At 36.8% G+C, this 25,088-nt stretch overlaps 1 long non-coding RNA gene across 1 annotated transcript in view; it reads left to right on the forward strand.

The window, feature by feature from the left end:
• The first annotated feature begins 5,265 nt into the window (after nucleotides 1–5,265).
• Nucleotides 5,266–25,088, forward strand: part of LOC108529063 (uncharacterized) — a 39,586-nt gene continuing 19,763 nt past the window's right edge. Inside the window, exon 1 of the long non-coding RNA XR_001885389.1 lies at nucleotides 5,266–5,472. This is a non-coding gene — a long non-coding RNA (uncharacterized LOC108529063). The remainder of the gene's footprint in view (nucleotides 5,473–25,088) is intronic.

Genomic DNA, 25,088 nt, shown 5'->3' on the forward strand with positions numbered 1-25,088 from the left:
AGCCCGCATTGCCAAGACAATCCTAAGCCAAAAGAAGAAAACTGGAGGCATCACGCTACCTGACTTCAAACTATACTACAAGGCTACAGTGACCAAGACAGCATGGTACTGGTACCAAAACAGAGATATAGACCAATGGAACAGAACAGAGCCCTCAAAAATAATACCACACATCTACAAACATCTGATCTTTGACAAACCTGACAAAAACAAGAAATGGGGAAAGGATTCCCTATTTAATAAATGGTGCTGGGAAAACTGGCTAGCCATATGTAGAAAGCTGAAACTGGATCCCTTCCTTACACTTTATACAAAAATTAATTCAAGACAGAATAAAGACTTAAATGTTAGACCTAAAACCATAAAAACCCTAGAAGAAAACCAAGGCAATACTATTCAGGACATAAGCATGGACAGGATTTCATGATTAAAACACCAAAAGCAATGGCAACAGAAGCCAGAATTGACAAATGGGGTCTAATTAAACTAAAGGGCTTCTGCACAGCAAAATAAACTACCATCAGAATGAATAGGCAACCTACAGAATGGGTGAAAATTTTTGCAATCTAACCATCTGACAAAGGGCTAATATCCAGAATCTACAAAGAACTCAAACAAATTTGTTTGACATGTATCATTTTAATTTTATTAAATAAATTAAAATTAAGTACTTAGAATTTGTATTATTCTATTTTAATATATTGTATGTTAACTATTGGATTCAACAAATATTTACCAAGAAATTTAAGGCACTATGTTCAGAACTGAATAGCCAGTGCACTCATGAAATTTATGCTAGTAGGGAAAACATATATTACTAAAAAATGTAAAAACTCATATATAATAAAGAGAAATACAGGGAAATAGCCACTTCTATTGGGGGAATGGGCAGGGTTTTTTAGAAATCTTGCCTGAGTTGAAACATCAATGAAGAATAGTAATTACTGGGCATGATGGGAGTTTGGTTGGAGAAAGAATTCTGAGCAGAAAAGGCATCATGTATGAAGGCTCTGAACCAAGGTGACAATTAAGAAATGGAAATAAACACACACACACACACACACATATAGGTTTACTTCACATATAAAATAAATTCAATAAGCATAAAGCTAAATTTTTGGCACTAAAATCTTCACGGCTAATAATTATGGCAAGTAAACGAAATGTTAAGTTTTTCATATATAGCCAACATAAGAGGTGAGATAGATCCTAGTTATTAATCAGACAATGTAGGCACACATAATTTCTCATCTTGTTAAACATAGTTTCACTGCCCTGATCAGTTTGGTGAAGATGAAACTCATTTTCTAGCATCAAAATGAAATTTTTGCTGTCTTCTCCATAAGCCTTAGTATGAAGTATTTGGCAGTCAATATGAGAGTGTTAACACAAATTCCTTGAACATCTATGCCAAAAGCGATTACCAGTGTTTCATCTTCCATTCTCAGGTCTGGTCCTCATCAAGAACCCAGTGTTCCCACCCGAGATGGAGACGTGAATAATCTTCCTAAGCCCAATCCTGCCAGAAGCGTGAAGCAAGGGGAAATTTGGAAGGCTGACAGGAAAGAGTAGAAGTTTAGTTTACTGCTCTCCAAAATAGAAGCTCTTTTCCCTGAGATAGAAGCAAGATGCAAGAGAACGGGTCAAATAAACTGGATTCAATTTTAATGTAGCCTAGATGCTGAAATAACCCTATCTCTACTAAATGCCAAATCTCTTGCACCCACTTCACATTCTCTTGACCAAAAAAGTGACTCCAGTGTTGCCACGGCAACCGTCTGTGGGTAGGCATGAACCGACAGCACCTCACCTCAGCTGCAGCAGCCCACGCACACAGCTCACTTTCTGCCTGGACTCCTCTGCCTACAGCTGGTATTCTGCCTGATGGAATTTGTTCATCCATTTCATCGTGGGCCAGTGTGAAATGGTGAGGGAGTTGAACAGCGTTATGAGAATCCGTGGATGAGCACCTATTCTTTCCCATCTGGAGTGTATTCTATTTATTTATTTATTTATTTATTTATTTATTTATTTAGAGACTGAGTCTCACTCTGTCACCAGGCTGGAGTGCAGTGGCGCCATCTCGGCTCACTGCAACCTCTGCCTCCTGGGCTCAAGCAATACTCGTGCCTCAGCCTCCCGGGTAGCTGGAATTATAGGCTCGTGCCACCACACTTAGCTAATTTTTATTTTTATTTATTTATTTATTTTTTTGAGATGGAGTCTCACTCTGTGGCCCAGGCAGGAGTGCAGTGGCCGGATCTCAGCTCACTGCAAGCTCCGCCTCCCGGGTTCACGCCATTCTCCTGCCTCAGCCTCCCCAGCAGCTGGGACTACAGGCGCCGCCACCACGCCCGACTAATTTTTTATATTTTCAGTAGAGGCGGAGTTTCACCGTGTTAGCCAGGATGGTCTCGATCTCCTGACCTCATGATTCGCTCACCTCGGCCTCCCAAAGTGCTGGAATTACAGGCATGAACCACTGCCCCCGGCCTGGAGAGCATTCTATACAGCATCTCAGAGGGCTCCCAGAGGGACTGCAGTCCACTTGTCCACAGAGATGCTCATTTTGTCCTTCTATGATAAACCCCAGGAAAAATGACTACAAAAAAGATGCCTTTCTCCTTTCCGTAACATTCTTCCTAGATTCACATACATTTTCTCTGATAGCATTTCTTAAAATAAAGCCCCTGCACACATGTGAAGAAAGCACTGAGTATGTAACATGAAGATCATTCAGGATTAAATACATTATCATTAGTATTATTAATATGTCCTATAAAAAATGGTAAATTCTTTGTAAGAAATCTGAACTTGATACAATCTTAAAGAAATACATAGATATTAATAACAAAAGATCTGTTTAGTAGTTGACTATTCATTATCCTGCACTCTAATAATTTTTCAATTAATTCAGAAACGTTACGATCACATCACTATTACATGATGTAAATGTAATTTATGTCTCCAAATCCCAATTTATTCTTTCTGAATATATACAAACACAATAAATCCATTAATAATTTTATAGAAAACTGGGACTCAGAACTATTACTATTTAAAGATGCAAAAATAGAATGTGCTAGGTTTCTCTTCCCACAAACCTTTGCTTTTTCATCCATTGAATTTAATCCACCACAAGTCTTTATATCAGGTCAAGACTTTAATCCAAGATCACAAAGTAACTAGTTCTAGTCCCCAAAGTTTGAGTCCTGTTTCAAGGAAATCACACATGGAAATGAGGAAAAAGAAAAAAACAAAAAACCCATAAATAATAGAGCAAAATCAACAGAAAAGCAGACAAAATTGTTGAATACAGATGACAATGACCAAATACCTGGCTATAATTTACTGTCATCTTCCTTATAAACACAAATTCAAAATTGATAGCATAATCTTCTCAAATTTTATTTACAATCTGGTGTATATCATCACATTTAAATTATCTCTAAAGTAAAAGTATGTGATTCTCAACCTAGAGTATTTTCTAGTAGCAGTACACCACTGCTATAATAAGTATGTACCTATTTTGTGATTATTAGCTTAATGCCTATGTCTTCAACTAGGGTGTGCTTTGTGAGGTCAAGGTTTATGTTGAGTGTGCTCACGGTTAAATCATCAGAATATGTATATCATTTAACAGACAATGTGATGGTTAATACTGTCAACTTGATTGGATTGAAGGATACAAAGTATTAATCCTGGGTTTGTCTGTATGGGTGTTGCCAAAAGAGATTAACATTTGAGTCAGTGGACTGGGGATGGCAGATCCACCTTTAATCTGGTGGGCACAATCTATCAGCTTCTAGCAAATATAAAGCAGGTAGAAAAACGTGAAGATTGGGCTAGGTTCCCAGTCTACATCTTTCTCCTATGCTGGATGCTTCCTGCTCCCAAACACTGGACTCCAAGTTCTTCAGTTTTGGGACTGGGATTTGCTCTTCTTGCTCCCCTGCATGCAGACAGCCTACTGTGGGACCTTGTGATCGTATAAGTTAATACTTAATAAACTCTCTCACCAGTAAATCTTACACTGTTTCAACAGTTTATGATAGAAGAAGAATAATTTTTGGCTGTCTTTCTAAATTGAAATCCAGAAATTAAAATGTTAGCACTAAAATTAGGCCAATCAACTTAAGACCAAACTTTATTAAATTGTATTTCAAGAAATAATTATTTTCTGCTCATGGCATGTCTTATATTAGCATTATTACCAGTATTTTAGAATAAATTTTAAACTATATTTTCTTAATTAAGTTTTAAAATATACACACATATACAAACAGACACTCCTGGATTTTCAACTTGGGGCTGTAACATGTGATTCTAGAAAATGAGTTTTATCACAAAAGTAAGTGAAATTTGAAATAAATTTATGAAGAAACTCTCATATATAAACCTCCACTAGTTAGACAAAACTAAATATGTTAGTTCCAGATGCCTAATTACTTGATTTTTTAATCCCAAAAAGTACTGGACACTTATATAAGAAGCAGAAAAAAACATATGGAGGAAACCTTAGAGATATTGTACTGGCAACATTGTTTCCCAATGCAATTTTCATAATTATTTCTAAACAAACACCATTTGACTAATTGTTACTTGGTAAAATTATAATGTATAGGGGAAAGATGGATTCTGGATGCAGATTGATCTGGCTTTGAAATTCTTTTCCTATCTAACATTACATTAGACAAATAACATTTTTCTCATTAGACATCAATTGCCCAAATGTTATATGAAAATAACATTCTCTAAGCTATTGAAAATCGAATAACAATATATGACTAGGCTCTAGCATATTTTGTCATACACAGTAGATGGTCAATAAATACCATTCATTTTATTAATACTGTAGCAGTGGTTCTCAAAGTGTTGTGTGGTGACGCCTGATGATCCATGCCATCCTTTTAAAGGATTGTGCTACTTTCGTACTAACCTGCTTGCTATGTGAATTTTTCTACTCTCTTTCTCTCACACAGGTAGAGTTTCTTTGAGGCTACATGGTGAGAGAAGATGTCACCGCTCTCACTGACATACATAATAATGTGTGTGTGTGTGTGTGTTTGTGCGTGTGTGTTTGTGTGGAGTTTTAATTTTAAATACGGGAAATATAAAGAGACATAATATTTAAAAAAAACAATGGTTTGGAGGTGTCAATATTCTTTAAGACTGCAAAAGTGTTCAGAGACAGAATTTTGAGACTAAAACACTGTATCAGAACTTTGAGACTGAAACACAGCATCGTGTACATTCCGAGTTGAAGACACTTCTGTGAGCACTCGATGTGAATGTGAGTGGAGAGCACATGATAGCAAATGGCCCTGCCTTTATTGCCTGACTCACTTGTACCAGAATAGCCCCAACATCACTCACGCCTTATTTACTCTTTAGGAAACTATTTGAACTCTTTCAGAAGACTGACTCCTTGATGATCCAGTAGTATTCCTGTTTCCAACATTTCACATTATTGTAAGTTGCATTATAGTGAACAGAATTTTATTGGAGCACAAGAGCTATATTTCAGGTTCTACTGAGTAGATCATTTTGTTTTGTCAGACAATTTTGTGGATAATTATGGATGAAAATTTATATAAAATCTAAAAGTCATCATTGACTCTTTTCTCACTTAACCTGCGTAATCAATTGGTCGAGTCCTATTGATTTTTCTCCTCAATAGCTTTCCAATTTCTCTTCTTCTCTGTGTCTCCACCACATCAATATAGTTCAAGCAACCATCACTTTCCCCTAATTCATTAGAGCAGCATTCTACCTGTCACCAATCCACTGGGACGAATTCAAAGAAACTGATTTGAGTATTTCATTTCAACAATTGTCTTCTTGAAATATTGTTAAAAGTATTGTCATTTTTTGCCTTGCCCCCATTCCTGGGTGGGCCAAACTCTCAATGAATCATGACATTGAACCCTGCCTGGAATGGGTTGTTCAGCAGTGCATAGAAGGTGCCTGATAGCTGAGTGCATTAGTCCAGATCCTTTCCGTCTGTGCCTTGCACCAAGTCTGCATATATCTAGATAAAATGAATCTGTCAGCCTACTTTGACAGTAAAATGATGGGAATATGAAAAGCTGAATTAAATCTAAGACCAGTTGAATTCTGAGAGAAGTCAGGGTAGAGAATAGCCGTCATAGACATAGGAAATCTTAGACTATTCCAATTCTGAATTCTAATAAATGTAGCTAAAAAAGATCAGATTAAAACTGTTTACTTGTCAGGTATCTGTCTTGGAACTAAAGGCATTTTCCATGTGAAATATAATTAAATGACCTACAGAATAAAAGAATGTCTTAAAAATATTTATCAATATTTCCCATCAGAGAAATGTTACTTATAAATATTTATTATATTTTGGATAAAAAATGAGTATGAATAAAAGGTTACTTAAGGAGTATGTTTCTATCAATCAAATTAATAATGTGTAAATTATATAAGTGATTGTTTAAAATATATATTTTCAATGGATAAATAAAATATTTTAAAAGTAAATTAGTAACTTACACAAATAATCACACTGATGAGTTTATGCATTCATTAGAAAACTACTTTTAAGGCATTCATGTATTTCTGGATTACAAAAGTCAAAAAAAAAAAAAGCAAATACTGTGTTATTTAACACACCTTTACATACCTTTTATGATTATTGTCAATGATATAACAGTCAATTAGACCTAGCTATGTTCTTGAAGGACTTCATGATCCCTGAGCAGAACACGAGGCAATAATGATCACTTTCTGGGAAAAACTACCTTGAGAAAATGTGAGATTCTGATGCACTAAGCTGTCCTAGCTTTTGGGATATGCACCGTCTAGCATCATCAGCATTGTTGGTGAGATCTCGCTGCCATGCAAACGTGTGAAAAGTAAAATCACATTTTGTCCTGGTAGAGTTACAAATTGGATTTTTTTTTTCTCCACTAAGTAATCTGAATGAAATATTTCTGAAATTAAAACCTCAAATGTAAAGGAGGATAATTGGGTCTTATTTTATTTTACTTATTTTTTGGTAGCAAGTTTGGAACACAGCAGTTAGTTTATGGCTTAAGACTGTATAACATCTTGAAGAACGGATTTTTAGTAAATGTACCTGTTACAGGACTGTATACAACACTTCGAAATACAAATAGTATTCCAACACTGTAAACTAAATAAAACCTGCAACAATTTATAAGTAAAAGTCTCTTTTTAAAAATTCTAGGTTGCTTATCAAAGCAGGATGCTATACTCTTTTTTTGGAGCCTCTTCAATTCTAAGGAGTCCTACGGTCACTTAATGGAGCTCTACACTTGGCAAGTTGTTAAAATTTCTTCTTCCTTAGTAACTGAGCAGCAAATGTCCTACTTGGTTTGATCTGAGCAGCATAAATGAATATAAAAAACGAGAGGTAACAAATCTTTAAAAGACCTAATAATATCAAAATATGGTTATGCTGTAGAAAAGTTATCTAGTTCTTTAGTGATATGTTTTACTCCTATTGTAATCAAGTTATGAATCATACATCTAACTAGATATATGTAAACTGGTATATATAATAAATGGTTTTACCTTGAACTTATGAGACAATGTCCTAGTGATTTTCTAACAATATGTATTGTAACAAAATTCCTATGGAAAGACATACCCTTGGTGCTCATTAAAAATGCTTTGGTTCTGTAATGTCAAAGCAGATTACTTTCCCAACATAAATATTTTCACAATGCTCCCAAAAGGTACAGAACATATCTATAAGGGATAAAGAATGAAGAGATTATTTGCAGTACAAGCACTCATTTTAGTGGCAATTGAAGTAAACCACAAGGAGGAAAGATGAATTCACACTGCAGTTACCTTTTTTTTTTTATCTTGGACTTCATGTTTTTCATTTTATTTTCCATTTTATAAGATATTTAGTTCTCATTCTACTCTAAATGCAGAGGGAGGGAGCTAATAAATAGATCCTGAAGAACAAAGGACCAGTAATGGGAAGTGTTATGCCGCTTGCCTGTTTCTGAAGTACTGTTTTATTTTATTTATTCTTTCAGGCCCTGTTTTTCTGACGCTTTTTTATTTATTCTTTCAATCTCTGTTTTTCGGACACATTTTACATCAAGAAAATACCATGACTAATACTGAGAAATTGGAAGAATTTTTTTTTTTTTTGAGACAGGGAGTGTTATTGGGGGGCTTACCTACAGGGAGAAGTCCAGTGGCAGCAGGCTGGGCCGAAGAACCACAACCATTTGTGAGAGGCACGCAGCTCATATAGCACTTTCACGTAGCACCATTTACCTAACATCCTTCACCTGGCAACCTTCATCAACCCCCCCCCCCCCCCCCACCCCCCCCCCCAAATAATCCCCTCTACACTCCCATGCTTCCACCGGCCTGGGCCTCATAAACAAGGAATGACTCTCTGGAGTGGCCACTCCCAGATTCCCTAGCTCAGCAAACACATTCAGCTGCCTCTGCCATACAGGGTCATTCTTGGGGTATGCGTAAGTTTTTGCTCTCAGGTGCGTTCACATACAGCAGGCTTATGATAGCATTTATATTTAAAGAAGTAACAAAAATCAATTGTCTAAAAGAGATATTGTATTCAAAACTTAGAACTCTGATGCTTTAGACTTTGGGAAAAACAGGATGTCTAGTTTGGTGTTTGTGTTTCTGCCTTCCTGTCTGTTTAATTATGACTAAAGTATGTGATATATGCATATTATCTTCCTAGTGTAAGTTTAAACAGTATCAGAATAGGAACAATGAGATTTATATATTTCTTCTCCTGAAGCACTTGGTGTGGTCCTCTGGCACATGGTAGGTGATATTAAGGAAGGAGTCTTGTGAAATCAGGAAAGCATTGGCAGTTTGGTTAAGATATCCAACTTCTAATCTTACTTTGACAAATAACTAGCTGAAAAGCAAAGTCACTTAACCACTTTTAGCTTCGGTTTCTCCATTTTTCACATACAATTATTGTGTTTACCTAAATGATTTGTTTTACTAAATGAAGTCACAGGGGATTTAAAAAAAACTTTAAATGTTCTATAGATGTCAGAGTAGATTTATTAATTGTAATTTATTAAATCAGTGTGTACTACCTATAGCAATGTGTACTACCTTTTGGTTAGTGAGCAACCCCCAGCCTTTCCAAGCAGGATGCTAGAGAGCTGAATCAGCATCTAATAGTCTTCATGAAGAAGACTGAGTAGCTCGGTATGACTTACAGTTGGTGGTAGTTGCATGCGGTGCCCGCAAACTATAAGTGGATAGTTGTGCAGCTAGTGAATCATTCATAGAAAAGCTTCTTGAAAACAAGGAATGCAAAGGAGTTATCACAATCATTTCTTCATATTGAAGCTCTGGGCCAAGGAAAGCTTAAATCGAGGAATTCTAGAATGTTTTCAGTGTTTACCACGAAGATTTTCCTAGACTGAAAACTTTTTCTTGACTGTGCACTAATTGAGGGGTTCTCAAACTTTAGTGAATACTAGAATCACCTGGGAAGATCTTGCACTCTTTATGTCCAGGCCTCACTCCTCTTCAATTAAATCCATCTCTGGAGTGGAACCCAGGCTTCAAGATGTTTATAGCTCCTCAGGTGATTTCATTTTACAGCCAATTTGTGAAGAAGCAGACCAATCCCCTTCTTGCTTATCAGCCCAGCTTAGATTACTTATCAATCCATGGTAGTTATTTAGTGTTTCACTTTGGCAGCTGATAACAGACAGTCATTATACAAGGTTTATGAGTTTACTGTTGACTTAGAAGTAGGTAAGTAAGGGCCGGGCATGGTGGCTTGCATCTGTAATCCCAGCACTTTGGGAGGCCGAAGGGGGCAGATCACGAGGTCAGGAGATTGAGACCATCTTGGCTAACACAGTGAAACCCCGTCTCTACTAAAAAATACAAAAAATTAGCCAGGGATTGTGGCGGGCACCTGTAGTCCCATCTACTCAGGGAGGCTGAGACGGGAGAATCACTTGAACCCAGGAGGTGGAGGTTGCAGTGAACTGAGATCACGCCACTGCACTTCAGCCTGGGTAACAGAGTGAGACTGTCTTATGCTAAATGATGTGTTACCAAGCCTGACATTCCGCAGGTATGCAGGAATATGTGTTAAGTATATGCTGGGCAGTCAAATCTATAGGGCAGTTAAGTATTTCGGGAGTTGTGGAAAAAGATATGTAGCTGAAATTAACAAGAAGGAGGTAATGTTTCAGCTGAGCATTGATTAAAAATTTGCAAAGACTAGTGGGACAAGAATTTCAGGTTTAAGATTGGTGGCATAAGAATTTCAGGCTTTATCTAATTTTCAAAGGCAAAGAAACAAGAATGGCATTGATAATTGGAGGTTGGATAAAGAAGCCCTGATTTGATGAAACATTTCATATTCAGGTGCAGTTAGAAATATAAGATGGCTGGGCGCGGTGGCACACGCCTGCAATCCCAGCACTTTGGGAAGCCGAGGCAGGCAGATCATTTGAGGTCTGGAGTTTGAGACCAGCCTAACCAACATGGTGAAACTCTCCCTCTACTAAAAATACAAAATAATTAGCAGGGTGTGGTGGCTCATGTCTGTAGTTCCAGATATGCGAGAGGCTGAGGCAGGAGAATCACCTAAACCCGGGAGGCGGAGGTTGCAGTGAGCCAAGATCGCGCCACTGTACTCCAGCCTGGGCGATGGAGAGACCTCATCCCCCCCCACCCCCCCCAAAAAAATGAAATATGATAAGATGATGGAACAGACCCGGATTGGGAAAAGTATAGACAACATGATGAAAGGAAGGGAGAGAGGGAAGGAGGACAGAAGCTAGCTACCTGACTGGCTGGCTGCCTTTAATGTCTCCCCATTATTCCTCTCCTTTTCTCTCCTTACATTCTGTGACGATCTTCTAAAGCATGCCTGAAATGCTCACTATGTGCAGGCTTTGTGTCAGGCTCCAGAGATATACAAAATAATGACACAGAGGCCCTTGGTTGAGTACCAGACTCTCTGCAGAGGCAAAAATAAATACTTTCAATATGTATTGCAATGATAACCAAAAGAGAGTCTAGTTAGCATTCCTACCTACATCCATTATTTCACCATCTATTCTGTTCTTTCAGGATGGATTCCTTCTTTTCATTTAGCGGTTGCCCTTGTGGCTTCCTGAAAATGTACTTTTGAATATAATTAATGACACCTGTCTAGCAAAATCCAAAGCATTTTCTCATTATTCATTCTCCACAGTCTCCGAACACTCTGATATGACAACAACAACATTCTAGAGTCTAGATGGATCACTATCTCCTTTAAGAAATATCCTATTCCCTTGGATTTTAGTATTCTGTCTTTGTTAGCGGGATACTTTTCAGGAATTGCTTTCCCTTTCTAATTTATTTCTATTTCATTTTCTAATACTAGTTTGTTCTTTCTTCCAAAACTATACCTTCATCCCTCTAGTCTTGTCTCTCTATTGGCAAGTACTTCCAAATTTCTCTATTTCACCATGGCATTGCCCTTCTGCCAGGTGGTCGTCCCCATTCATCTATGTTTAAAATCAAACCCGTACGCTCTCCCCTACCCCTGTCACTCCTAAAGACTTCTCAATTAATTAGCCTAGGACCAAAAATGTAGAACAAATTTTGGCTCTTATCTCCCCTTCAGTAAGTTGAAAGAGATTACCTATGTATATGTATTTTTTGTAATGTCTGCAACTTTTAGCTTCTTTCTGTTCCCATGACCACTTCCTCAATCCTGGACCCTCAAAGTACTAGATTTTGTTTCATTTCCCCTGACATTATGATCACACTACCCAATCTGTCTGGGTGCAGCTTTTCATGATGTTGCCATATTAATCTTTCTGGAAGAAATTTTTTAAGGACAGTGAAGTATGATGCATAATAAATCTCAGAAAACTGTGGAGCCATAAATGATTCAACACAATATTCTGGATATGTCTACACTCTTAATTGCTGCTGAAAAATTCTTATTAATAAGGTCACAACTTATCAAATCACGTGCTGCAACTCAAATTTCAACAATTAAGGCTACTTTTTAGGTTATCCAAATAATAAAACTCAGATGGAGATACTGTATTAACATAGATTTGGTCAGGCATGGTGGCTCCTCCCTGTAATCACAGCACTTTGTGAGACTGAGGAGGGCAGATGGTTTGAGGTCAGGAGTTCGAGACCAGACTGGCCAAGATGCTGAAATCTTGTCTCTACTAAATACACAGAAAATTAGCCGGGCATGGTGGCAGGCACCTGTAATCCTAGCTACTAGAGAGGCTGAGGCATGAGAATTGCTTGAGTCTGGGAGGTGGAGTTTGCAGTGAGCTGAGATTGCACCACTGCATTCCAGCCTGGGCGACAGAATGAGACTCTGTCTCAGAACAAACAAACAAACAAAAACAAAGAAAGCCCCAATAAACATAGCCTCTACTGTTAACCTAAGTTGTTGTTGTTTTTTTTTAATTGTGATTGCTGCCACTGGGGAGTAACCCATGTGCCAAGAGAACTATATGTGGATAATGCTTAAAAGTATCATTGAACTACAAAAGGAATTTTGAGAAAACAAGGTACAATGAGGGAGAGGGCACTTCAGAGAATGCAGAAGATGAAAATATTGTCAAGACAAATCTCTACAAACGATTTACCCAGAGCTAATTCTACAACTCAGAAAGACACAACAGTTTGAATAAAAAGCAATATTATACTTAATTTAAAAGCTCTTAGTTCCTTGGAGTGGATCTACATTCAATCTCTTAGAATCTGTAAGTCATAATGCACTAGATATAATACTGGCTACCGTTGCAAAGATTAATCATAATTTTATAATCTTTTCAGTATATAATTAAAATATAAACACACCTTCCAAAATTTCTAATTGATCCTTTTATTATCTATTTTCAAAAATATCTGCATATTATTATTAAATGCAGCAAAATAGTGTAAATTGTTGTCATGACCTTTGACACTTTCCATGATCTGGCCTTTGCCCACCTTTTAAACTTTCACATGCTGTTTCCCACATAGGTGTTTCCCCTCTCTCTATTCAGGACAATCTAAATTCCATTTCTAACATATGGCACTTTGTTTCCTTGCTACAAAAATTTAGTCAAGGTGTTACCTTTTCTTAAAATCTCTCCTGTATTTTGGCTGCCACAAAATACCTCATAATCTTTAAAGTGTTAGCAGGCCACTTTGCTGTAAATCCTATTCTGACCCTGATCCATGAACTGACCATTATCTTTAATTAATCCTCTCCCTATCCCTGACATCTATCATGGTGAGTACCATATTCAATTTCACTTCATTGCTTAAATGTCAGTCTCTTCTTAATAAACTGCAACGAAGGCAGGAATAATATCAAATTAAACTGTGTAAATCCAGTGTATAGTGCTCTGTCTCATAGAAATGAAGTCCTCAAGAGATGTTGCATGAGCTGAAAATAATAGATAAGAAACTAAATAGGTTGACAATAGATAGGACAGTGAAGGGTTTAGAGCTGGAACTCTAGATTTAGAGCTATGAATCCAAGCATGCGTGCCCTTAGAGAGTTAAATACTATTTCAAACACTGCGCAATACAGGTAGTGAGATAGTGCATGCAAAATAGTTGTCAGGGAACATAGCCTAAGGTAAGTCTTAAGTAATATTACATTACTATGATGAATTAACAGTATAATTATCTGCACTATTTCTATAAACTAGAGGTCATAAATTACAACCAAGGGCTAAGAATGTATGAGCTCTTTCAAATTATTGATTCATGTTGCAAATAGCAATTATCTGACAGCTGCATTGAACATTGCCATCACAGCCACTGATAAGACTCGGGGATGAGTTACCTTATCCTTAGCTGCTTAATCAAAATTCAGACCTGGGAGACAGCATGTGCTGGGCATTACTATGACCCCTCTCCCCCACTACTGCCCATCTATCATTTATTTTCCTGGAAATTGAGGAGGGGAAGGATCCGGTACTTTTGTGATTCCATAGTGGAAGGATAAAAAATGGGATAAATAGTTACCAAACACAATACAGAGCCAGAAAGAAACAACTTCCCTCAAATGAAACTTGATACCTTTGTGAAATATGAGTACTGTATATGCTAGACAACACATAAAGGCAAATATCTACTATATTGACTAAATCAATAAACCTAGTGGAGAATTTTTTATCCTATGATGTTAAAATATAAATAACTTAGAAATTTTATGATAGTTTTAAAATATCAATTTTTGATACACATATTTATTTACTATGTAAGACATTTTATTGGGCTTTTTGTCTTTTTTTAAATAGAGTCTCTCACTATTGCCTGGGCTAGAGTGCAGTGGCACAATCAGCTCACTGCAACCCCTGCCTCCCAGGTTCAAGCAATTCTTCTGCCTCAGTTTCCCTAGTAGCTGGAATTACAGGCACTCGCCATCACGCTCAGCTAATTTTTGTATTTTTAGTAGAGACGAGGTTTCACAATGTTGGCCAGGCTGGTCTCAAACTCCTGACCTTATGATTCGCCCACCTCGGCCTCCCAAAGTGCTGGAATTACAGGCGTGAGCCACCGTGCCTGAGCAAGAAATTTTTTATGTTTATTTACACAATGTAGCAGAATGGAAGCATGGCTTTCTATAAATATTAAGGAGATGAACAAAGTTAAAATTTAGGAGGTAGAGAAGGTTTCTTAGAGATAAGATTCTGTAGAATAACTGGTACAAATCAACCCGAATTTGTTATTCTGGCCTGTCAAAACAAAGAAACAATTAAAAATCATAGTAAGAATTTTGTGTGACTAATGTAAGTATATATTCTCATCGAAATAAGAAACCATACGTTTGAGGAATAAACTCAATCTGACATTCAAAGAACCATGGATTTCAAGCCTCAGGCTTTTTTGTAAGTGATAGTCCGTTCCACCTGTAAGAGAGTGTTAATCAGGGAAATGAAAGCTGACGAAGAGAGGTAACATTTACAAGTACAATTTCATACATTAGGAAGTTTCCTCTTGGCCCTTTTAAACATATGGATGTAAAAAGGGATGATACAATTTTAGTCATTCGACTAATCTTAGATATAAGATACTATCTCAACAACACATTTGCTTTACCATTAAGCTTTTCCTAAAATTTATTTTGCTCAGTGTAGAAAAATGTCTTAGACTTTTCCCCAATAGCATCAAATGATGCTCTCTAAATATCCGAACAAGGAGAAACTGGCTAAATAATTTATGGGACATTGAAAAACTAGAAAATTACCATTGATATATTTAGAAACTAGTTACATCAACATATGCTAACTTTAAAATATTTAAAATAAGCATTACAAAATTATGTATATACATATTTATAATCTGTAATATATATTATGTATTTAAGATATATACTTGGGGCTTACATATTTGTAACTACTTACAATTATCTGAAAGATCATGTGTTGTCTTAATGCAAGAGAATAAAACTCAATTTTCTTAAAAAGGTAAGTTTATAACCAAGTTAAGCCATATGAATTAATTTTATAGTATGATTTTCTAAGCTTGTTTAACACATGAAAAATATGTACAAGTTTTAAATAGATTTGCTTCTTTTAACATTGGGACTCTTACAACTATTATTACATATGAAGTGTTTTGATTTCAAATTATTTTCACAATATCTAAGTAAACCAAACTTTAAGCACAGTCTTTTGAACAATTTTTTTAAGCAAATCTCTTGAGGAATTATGAGCCAGAACTTCATATATGAGTTTATTTTCCTTATAAAACAAAGCAATCAGTAAAATCTTAGTGAACTAAAGTAAGCTAATTTATATAGAATTATTTTACAGAATTCCATTTTGGTTTTTAGATTTAAGCATACTAAACCTCAAATGAAAGGACTGCTAGTTTGTAAAATACTGTAAAATGACACCATTACTGCAAACATTTTTTTCTGTAGACATTATTTGCCTCTCAGAAATTTTTTTTATACAGTTAGCTTAAAGTTTACAGTGCCCAAAGCACAAATATGTATGTTCATAGGCAAATATTTTTTCACGATGAGTAGCTTTTATTATGAAAAAATTTAAGNTTTTAAATAGATTTGCTTCTTTTAACATTGGGACTCTTACAACTATTATTACATATGAAGTGTTTTGATTTCAAATTATTTTCACAATATCTAAGTAAACCAAACTTTAAGCACAGTCTTTTGAACAATTTTTTTAAGCAAATCTCTTGAGGAATTATGAGCCAGAACTTCATATATGAGTTTATTTTCCTTATAAAACAAAGCAATCAGTAAAATCTTAGTGAACTAAAGTAAGCTAATTTATATAGAATTATTTTACAGAATTCCATTTTGGTTTTAGATTTAAGCATACTAAACCTCAAATGAAAGGACTGCTAGTTTGTAAAATACTGTAAAATGACACCATTACTGCAAACATTTTTTTCTGTAGACATTATTTGCCTCTCAGAAATTTTTTTTATACAGTTAGCTTAAAGTTTACAGTGCCCAAAGCACAAATATGTATGTTCATAGGCAAATATTTTTTCACGATGAGTAGCTTTTATTATGAAAAAATTTAAGTTCTATATTTTTCAGCCTCTAAATTTCATGAATTTCCTCAAATACCTGAACCATGATTTTAGAGTTTAGTTTGCCTACTGTGGGATCTAGAAAATTATTTAACCTTGATAAAATCAGTTTGCTCCCTCTAAAATGGGAGTAACAAACTGCTATGTAAAAGACATATGGGGATTAAATTAGTTGAATACGTGCAAAAAGTGTTTATCAGATTGGCCAGAAGATTGTTAGTATCCAGAAAGTATATTGGCTGTTGACAATGTCATTATTATGATCATTATTATTTAGCGGACTCTACAATTACTCAATTTAATTCTCATCTATAAATAGGAGTTTTGAATAAGGTATACTTGGTAACTTCCTACAATAAACTGTCTACAATTTAATGTTAATTACATTTTCTGCAATAGAAAACATTTTCTAAATATTAAAGGAAAAGAGTGTATATTCAATCACACTCAAAACAGTGGAATGTGGGCAGCTATTTTCAGAGGCTGAGCAGGCTTTATTCCTAAGCTCTGAAACTAAAAGAGAATACAAATCTTTTCTGTGGAAATGAATATTTTCTAGTCTTTGATAAAGTACAATTAAGCCTTATTTAAGTTAATTTTCATGATGAAAAAAATGAAAGTTAAAGACTCTCACCCCATTACTGTTGAAAAGAAGAAACTCATAAAGATAGCATTTAATTCAGCATAATAAAATCAGAAGGGATCTTTTCTTCAAGACTGAGAAAAGTCACCAATATCTACCGAAAAGATGGAGTACTTCCATTAAATCTATTTGTTTCAATAAGAGGAGATTATACAGTGACCTTTTCTGTAGCTGCCTTGGTTTCTCCATTTTTAATCATTATGCAAGATTCGGTAGAAATTCTTGCTGACACTTTGCTCCTCAGGGGGCAATTAAGAGAGTAGTGAATTCACTGGAAACTGAAAATGATTTCACTTTACTACCGAAAATGACGGGAGAGAGGCCCACATATTCAGACTGTCAAAGCATTCTTCCAACGTTAAATAACACAAGAATCCATAAAGTTGTTCTTAAGGAAAATTGCATATTGCAAAGAAAGTACTAAAAAATACATCACAAATAAAATGACTGTTAATAGTTATAATTAGTGTTATATTATATTATACAAAATATAGAGCCATGGTTCTATATTGGTTATTTTGTGTATTTGTATAAATTTGTTCCTGGAAAATCTGCTACATTGGTTTTTGTCTTCCTTGCTCTTTCTGTTTTATAATTCAAATACAGTTTTTTAAGGATTTCATTATTCATAGCTGAAAAAACAATAACCGCACTAATATGTTTAACCAAAGCAAATTAATGTAAACAAAACCATTACAATGATTATTTATGAAGTATTTGTACATGTTTTCAAAACATATTTCAGAATAAGATGTAATCTTAAAGGCTTTATTTTCTTTTTTTACTCAGCCAGTTTTTTTATTGGACATTATTATATTTTTTGTGCTATAAGAATATTTATAACTATCTGAGGTGAATGACTTTGAGCTAAAACCTTAGATACATATCTGATTTTATCCTTTACCAAAAATTTCTAAAAATATGTAACTGATCAAAGGGCAAGGACACTTTTGCAAGGTTTTCAGCAATAGTGCCACATTGTTAGCACCAGTTTGCACCACCATGAACACTATGCATGCATGCCTTTATTATTTTCGAATCACATATATTTAATGTGGACAACATGAAGTTTTGATACACATTTACATAGTGAAATTTTAAATCATGCAATAGACAAATCCTTCAGCTCACATAGTAACTGTGTGTGTGTATGTGGGGGTGTGAAAGTGAATGTGTGTGGTAAGAGCACCTAAAATCTTCTCTTAGCAAATCTCAGGTATACAATATTTTAAACTGCAGTCTTTATGTATAGATTTAATCTTCAGACTTATCCAACCCACATCACTGCAACTTTTACCTTGTGACTTACATCTCCACATTCCTAATTCCCTTCCCTCCCTGCCCCTGTTAACCATTGTTTCATTCTCTGTCTCTATGTATTAAACCTTTTTTGGTTTTGTTTTAGATTCCACATATAAGTGGCATCATGCAGTATTTTTCTTTCCATTTCTGGCTTAACTTAGTATAATGTCCTTCAGTTTCACCCATGATTTTGTAAATGACAGAATTGTTTTCTTTCTTGAGTCTGAATATTATTCCAGCACATGTGTGTGTGTATATATGTGTGTATATATACACACCACATTTTCTTTATCCGTTTATCTGCCTAGAGATACTCACGTTGTTTTTATATCTTGGAAATTTTGAATAATGCTGCAATGAATATGAAAGAGATGTTTTCTCTTCAACATATTGATTTATTATCTTTTGAATATATACCCAGTAGTAGGACTGCTGGATCACTGGAGCTTTATTTTTTAATTTTTTGAGGAATTTTTATACTGTTTTCCACAATGGCTATTACAAGGTACATTTCCATAACAGTGTAGGGGTTCCCTTTCCTCCTCATTCTCACCAATACTTGTTATCACTTGCTTCTTCATATATAATCTTATTTATTCCGCGTGTGTACCACCAGAGGCTATAAGAAACAACCACCTTCACCCCAAAATCTTGGCAGCTTAACACAGCAAAGATTGCTGTTTATCTTGTATCGATGTCCAATGAAAGATGACAAACGGGATTCTTTCCATCCTATGGTTTCTTTGTCCATTAATCCCCGGATTTTTCCACTAGCTCTTCTGCATCAGAGAGGGCAAATTGGGGTGAGAAAAGAGGACTGTGCAATGTGCACTTTAGAGGCCAGATTTGGAGACTGCCCATGCTTTTCTCTTTGCATCCAGAAATCAGATCTCCAGCTCCACTTAATAATCATCAGTGAAATACACGGGACTGACATTTTCCCAGCAAGAAGATAACAAACACAGTTGTTAGTGAATATTAGTGTGATATGGCTTGGCTGTGGCCTCACCCAAGTCATCTTGAATTGTAGTACCCATAATCCCCACTTATCATTGGAGGGACCGGTGGAAGATAATTAATCATGGGGGTGGTTCCCCCATGCTATTATCGAGATAGTAAGTTCTCATGAGATCTGATGGCTTTATAAGGGGCATCCCCATTTTCTCAGTTCTCATTCTTCTCTCTACTGCTGCCATGTGAAGAAGGACATGTTCACATCTGCTTTCACCATGATTATAAATTTCCTGAGGCCTCCCCAGGTATGCTGAACTATTAGTCAATTAAATCTCTTTCCTTTATAAATTTCCCAGTGCCCAAGGCCATGGGAGCCCACCTCTTGCATTAGTGTGACCTGGATGTGCGACATGGAGTCAAATGAGATCATTTTGGAACTTTAAATTTTAATGACTGCCTTTTTGAATTTTAGACTTGAATGGGGCCTGTAGTCTCTTGTTTTGGCAAATTTCTCCCATACTATGTGTATTTGCCCAATGCCTGTTCCTCCATTGTATCTAGGAAGTAATTAACTTGCTTTTGATTTTGTGGGCTCATAGGCGGAAGGGACTTGGCTTGTCCGACCTTGGACTTGGACTTTTGAGTTAATGTCAAAATGAGTTGAGACTTTAAAGAACTGTTGAAAAGGCATGATTGTGTTTTAAAATGTGAGGACATGAGATTTTGGTGGGCCTAGGGATGCAATGATATGATTTGGCTGTGTCCCCATTCAAATTACATTTTATTTCATTATTTATTTATTTATTTTCGAGATGGAGTCTTACTCTGTCACTCAGGCTGGAATGCAGTGGTACGATCTTGGCTCACTACAACCTCTGCCTTCTGGGTTCAAGCAATTCTCCTGCATCAGCCTCCCAAGTAGCTGGGATTACAGGCATGTGCCACCATGCCCAGCTAATTTTTGTATTGTTAGTAGAGACAGGGTTTCACCATGTTGATCAGGGTGGTCTCGAATATGTGACCTCATGATCCACCCGCCTTGGTCTCCCAAAGTGCTGGGATTACAGGCATGAGCTACTGCATCTGACCTCCAAATTACATTTTAAATTATAGTTCTCATAATCCCCATGTGCTGTGAGAGAAGCCTGGTGGGGGGTAATTGACTCTTGGGGGTGGTTTCCCCCATGCTATTCCCATTATAGAGAGTGAGTTCTCATGATATCTGATGATTTTATGAGGGGCTTTCCCCTTCAATTTGTTCTCATTTTTCTCTCTCCTGCCACCATGTAAAGAAGGGCGTGTTTGCTTTCACTTCTGCCATGAGTGTAAGATTAGGGAGACCTCCCCATCCATACAGAACTATGAGTCAACCAAACCTCCTTCATTTATAAATCACCCAGTTTCAGGCATGTCTTTATTAGTAGTTTGAGAATGGACTAATATTCTATATTGGTATCACAGAGAGTGGGGTGCTGATATTAAGATACTCAAAAATGTGGAAGTGACATTACAACTGGATAACATGAGAGGCTGGAATAGTTTGGAGGGCTCAGAATAAGATAGGAAAATGTGGGAAAGTTTAGAACTTCCTAGACTTAGAGGGCTCAGAAAACAGGAAGATGTAGGGAGATTTGGAACTTCCTGGAGACTTGTCGAATGGCTTTGACCATAATGCTGATAGTGATGTAAATAAAGCCCAGGCTAAGGTGGTCTCAGGTGGAGATGAGGAACTTCTTGGGAACTGGAGTATAGTTCACTCTCACTATGCAAAGAGACTGGCAGTATTTTGTCCCTGCCCTAGAGATCCCTGGAACTTTGAACTTGACAGAGATGATCTAGGTATCTGGTGGAAGAAATTTCTAAGTGGCACAGCATTCAAGAGGAAGTAGAGCATAAGAGTTAGGAAAATTTACAGCCTGATGATGCGATAGAAGAGAAAAACCCATTTTCTGAGGAAAAATTCAAGCCCACTGCAGAAATCTGCATAAGTAATGAGGAGCCAAATGTTAGCCACCAAGACAATAAGAAAATTGTCTCCAGGGCATGTCAGAGACCTTCACAGCAACCCCTCCCATCACAGGCCTGGAGGCCTAGAAGGAAAAATGTTTTCATGACCTGGGCCCAGGGCACCCCCACTCTGTGCAGTTTCAGGACATGGTGCCCTGTGTCCCAGCTACTTCAGCCCCAGCCATGGTAAAAGGGGTCAATATCCAGGCTTGAGCCATTGCGTCACAGGGTGTAAGCTCCAAACCTTGGCAGCTTCCATATGGTGTTGGCCCTGTGGGTGCAAAGAAGACAAGAATTGAGGTTTAGGAACCTCTGCCTAGGTTGCAGAGGATGTATGGAAATACCTGGATGTCCAGGCAGAAGTTTGCTGCAGGGGTGCAGCACTCATGGAGAACCTCTGCTGGGGTAGTGTGGAAGGGAAATGTGGGGTTGGAACCCCCACACAGAGTCTTCACAAGGGCACTTTATAGTGGAGCTGTAAGAGGAGGGTCACCATCCTTCAGACCCCAAAATGGTAGCTCCACTGACAGCTTGCACCATGTATCTGGAGAAGCCACAGGCACTCAATGCCAGTTCATGAAAGCAGCCAGAAAGGGGGCTATACCCTGCAAAGCCATTGGGGGGACCTGCCCAAGGCTGTGGGACCCTACCTCTTGCATCAGTGTGACCTGGATGTGAGACATGGAGTCAAAGGAGATAATTTTGGAACTTTAACATTTAATGAATATCCTATTGGATTTCAGACTTGCATGGGCCCTGTAGTCTCTTTGTTTTGGCCAATTTCTCCCATTTGCAGTGGGTGTATTTGCCCAGTGCCTGTTCCCCCATTGTATCTTGGAAGTAACTAACTTGCTTTTGATTTTGCAGGCTCATAGGCAGAAGGGACTTGCCTTGTCTCAGATGAGACCTTCGACTTGGACTTTTGAGTTAATGCTGAAGTGAGTTGAGACTTTAAAGGACTGTTGAAAAGGCATGACTGTTTTGAAATGTGAGGACAAGACATTTGAGAGGGACCAGGGATAGAATGATATGGTTTGACTGTGTCCTCACACAAATCACATTTTGAATTATAGTTCCCATAATTCCCATTGTGGGTGGGACCCAGTGGGAGGTAATTGAATCATGGGGACAATTTCCCTCATGTGATTCCTGTGATGGTTTTATAATGGACTTCCCCCTTTGCTCGGTTTTCATACTTCTCGCTCCTGCCATGTTGTGAAGAAGGATGTGTTTGCCTTCCCTTCTGCCATGACTGTATATTTCCTGAGACCTCCCCAGTCATGAACTCTGAGTTAATTAACCCTCTTTCCTTTATAAATTGCCTAGTCTAAGGTATGTCTTTATTAGTAGTGTGAGAACAGACTAATACATAGTGTTCTCTCTATGAATACGTTTCTTTTTTTTTTTTTGGTAGATTTCAACTTGAGTTACATATCTTCTTTGAAGAAGACATTTATTATTGGATCTTTTTTGAAAATATGATCACTATGGCCACATCCTTAAACTATTAAGGAGGGACAAAATAAAGTAAAATATAGATACAAATTATATATATTTGTATGTGTGTGTTTATATTAAAAATATATATATTTCAGTTTCCTAAAAGTCTAGACCTTTCCTCTGAACTTCCAACTTTTGTATACAGTTTCCTATTGATGTAGTCACTTTCATGTCCATTCTTTTGGAAGCTTGACACTATGCCTTCCTTAATATCCTACTTCTATAAACACACTTGGTAAATACAGGCAGAAAAAAATTCCTCTTCTCACTGATGTCTTTCTGGCATATTTCACTGTCATCTCTACTAGCTGGTAAAAAAATAACTTCCCAATTGTCCTCTTATTTGATTCTTGAAAATTTTAGTTTACTCACAAAGCATCCAGAGTGGTCTTATAAAAAATTAAGTCACTCTGGCACTTCTATGATCAAAACCCCACAATGTCTTTTCATCTCACTACGAGTAAGAGTCAAATCCCTCAAACTGATCTTCAAAATCCCACTTGATCTGCCTCAGACAGTTTTTCTCTGAACCTCTTTTTGTTTCCTGTTCTTCCCACCCTTTCTCAGTCAGCTTCACCCACACTGGGCTCCACATGGGCTCGTCCTGCAGAGTGTGCTTCTGCTCCACTCCTTCACCTCCCTCAAGACTTCACTCCAAAGCTGCTATCTTGGGTCTCCTTTGACTCATCTACTTAATTTTTAATACCACAATGCCTAACTCCTGGTATGCCTCAGTCCCGTCTCCATTTTTTTTTTTTTCTGTAAAGCTCTTACCCGAAAACTTGTTACCACTAGTCTGAAGTACTGTTTGCAAACTTTCAGTGTTCCTGGTGTGAAGATATATATATATATATCTGTTTACTCCCAGGTGCTTGACAGTCTCCCATGATTGGAGAATGCATCTCTCCCTTCCATTTGTTCCAGTGGCCTCACTTGTCCAGTGGGGTTTAAGAGAAGGTGACATACATTACATTTAAGTAGAAACAATAAGAACAATTATATGCCTTCACTATTAATTTTTTGTTCTGCCATGAGAGCCCTTTCCTCCAATTAAAGAAAAGCTCCCTTATATTAGTACATGCAGTTAGTTCATAACTACATGTGATCAAGGAAATATAACTTTGTTTTGTCAGTCACTCAGACTTCTTCCTCGTTTTGGTTTTGTCATTCTTGTTGTTTCTGAAATATGTGCCACAGCAAGATAATATACTTAAAATAACCTCCATTTTAATTACTTTGTAAATTGCCTACCTCTGCACTGGAATGTATGCTTCATAATAGCAGTAAATTTCTGGGTTTTGTATTTTGATTTATCCCCAGTGTCTCGAGAGTAATCACTGTTATAAAGTGAGGTCATCTCAATAAAGACTCATTTAAAGAATGAATATCTGGGATGGAGTCTCTCCTCATTTATTTTATTTTTTTAATTTTAATTTTATTTTGAGATAGATTCTCACTCTTTGCCTAGGCTGGATGCAGTGGCATAGTCTTGGCTCACTGCAACCTCTGTCTCCCAGGTTTAAGAGATTCTCCTCCCTCAGCCTCCCAAGTGGCTAGGATTACAGGCATGTTCCAACACACCCAGATAATTTTTGTATTTTTAGTAAAGAACATGGTTTGCCATGTTGGCCAGGCTGATCTTGAACTCCTGGCCTCAAGTAATCAACCCATCTCAGCCTACCAAAGTGCTGGGATTGCAGGTGTGAATCACTGCTCCCAGCCCCTCCCCATTTATTTAGGGGAGGGACTTACATTAGAACTGGCCAAGCATTGAAATTAATCTGATCCCAAGTTCACTCGAGTTCACCCAAAAGTAGAGTTAAATTTTATATAATGTTTATTCAAAGTCTGCTTCTCAGGTGTCTTTCAGCCCCTCATAGTTACATTAGTTCAGCTGATAATTTTAATTTCCTGCTGATTACTTGCGTGCTAAGCAACAACAGCAAAAATCTGAATGGATTTTAATCCTTCATATAAGAAGTCTTTAGACAAGAAACTTTTGCCTAAATAATAAATTTAGAATAGAGGGTACCTTCTAGAGATTCCTAAAACTTAGTATCACATAAAATACATATACGTAATAAGGTTCCATTTTGTAATTTTGGTTTCTGATTTAAAAAAAAAAAAA

The sequence above is a fragment of the Rhinopithecus bieti genome, unplaced genomic scaffold (genome assembly GCF_001698545.2).
Source record: "Rhinopithecus bieti isolate Rb0 unplaced genomic scaffold, ASM169854v2 scaffold_6360, whole genome shotgun sequence".
Lineage (NCBI taxonomy): Eukaryota > Metazoa > Chordata > Mammalia > Primates > Cercopithecidae > Rhinopithecus > Rhinopithecus bieti.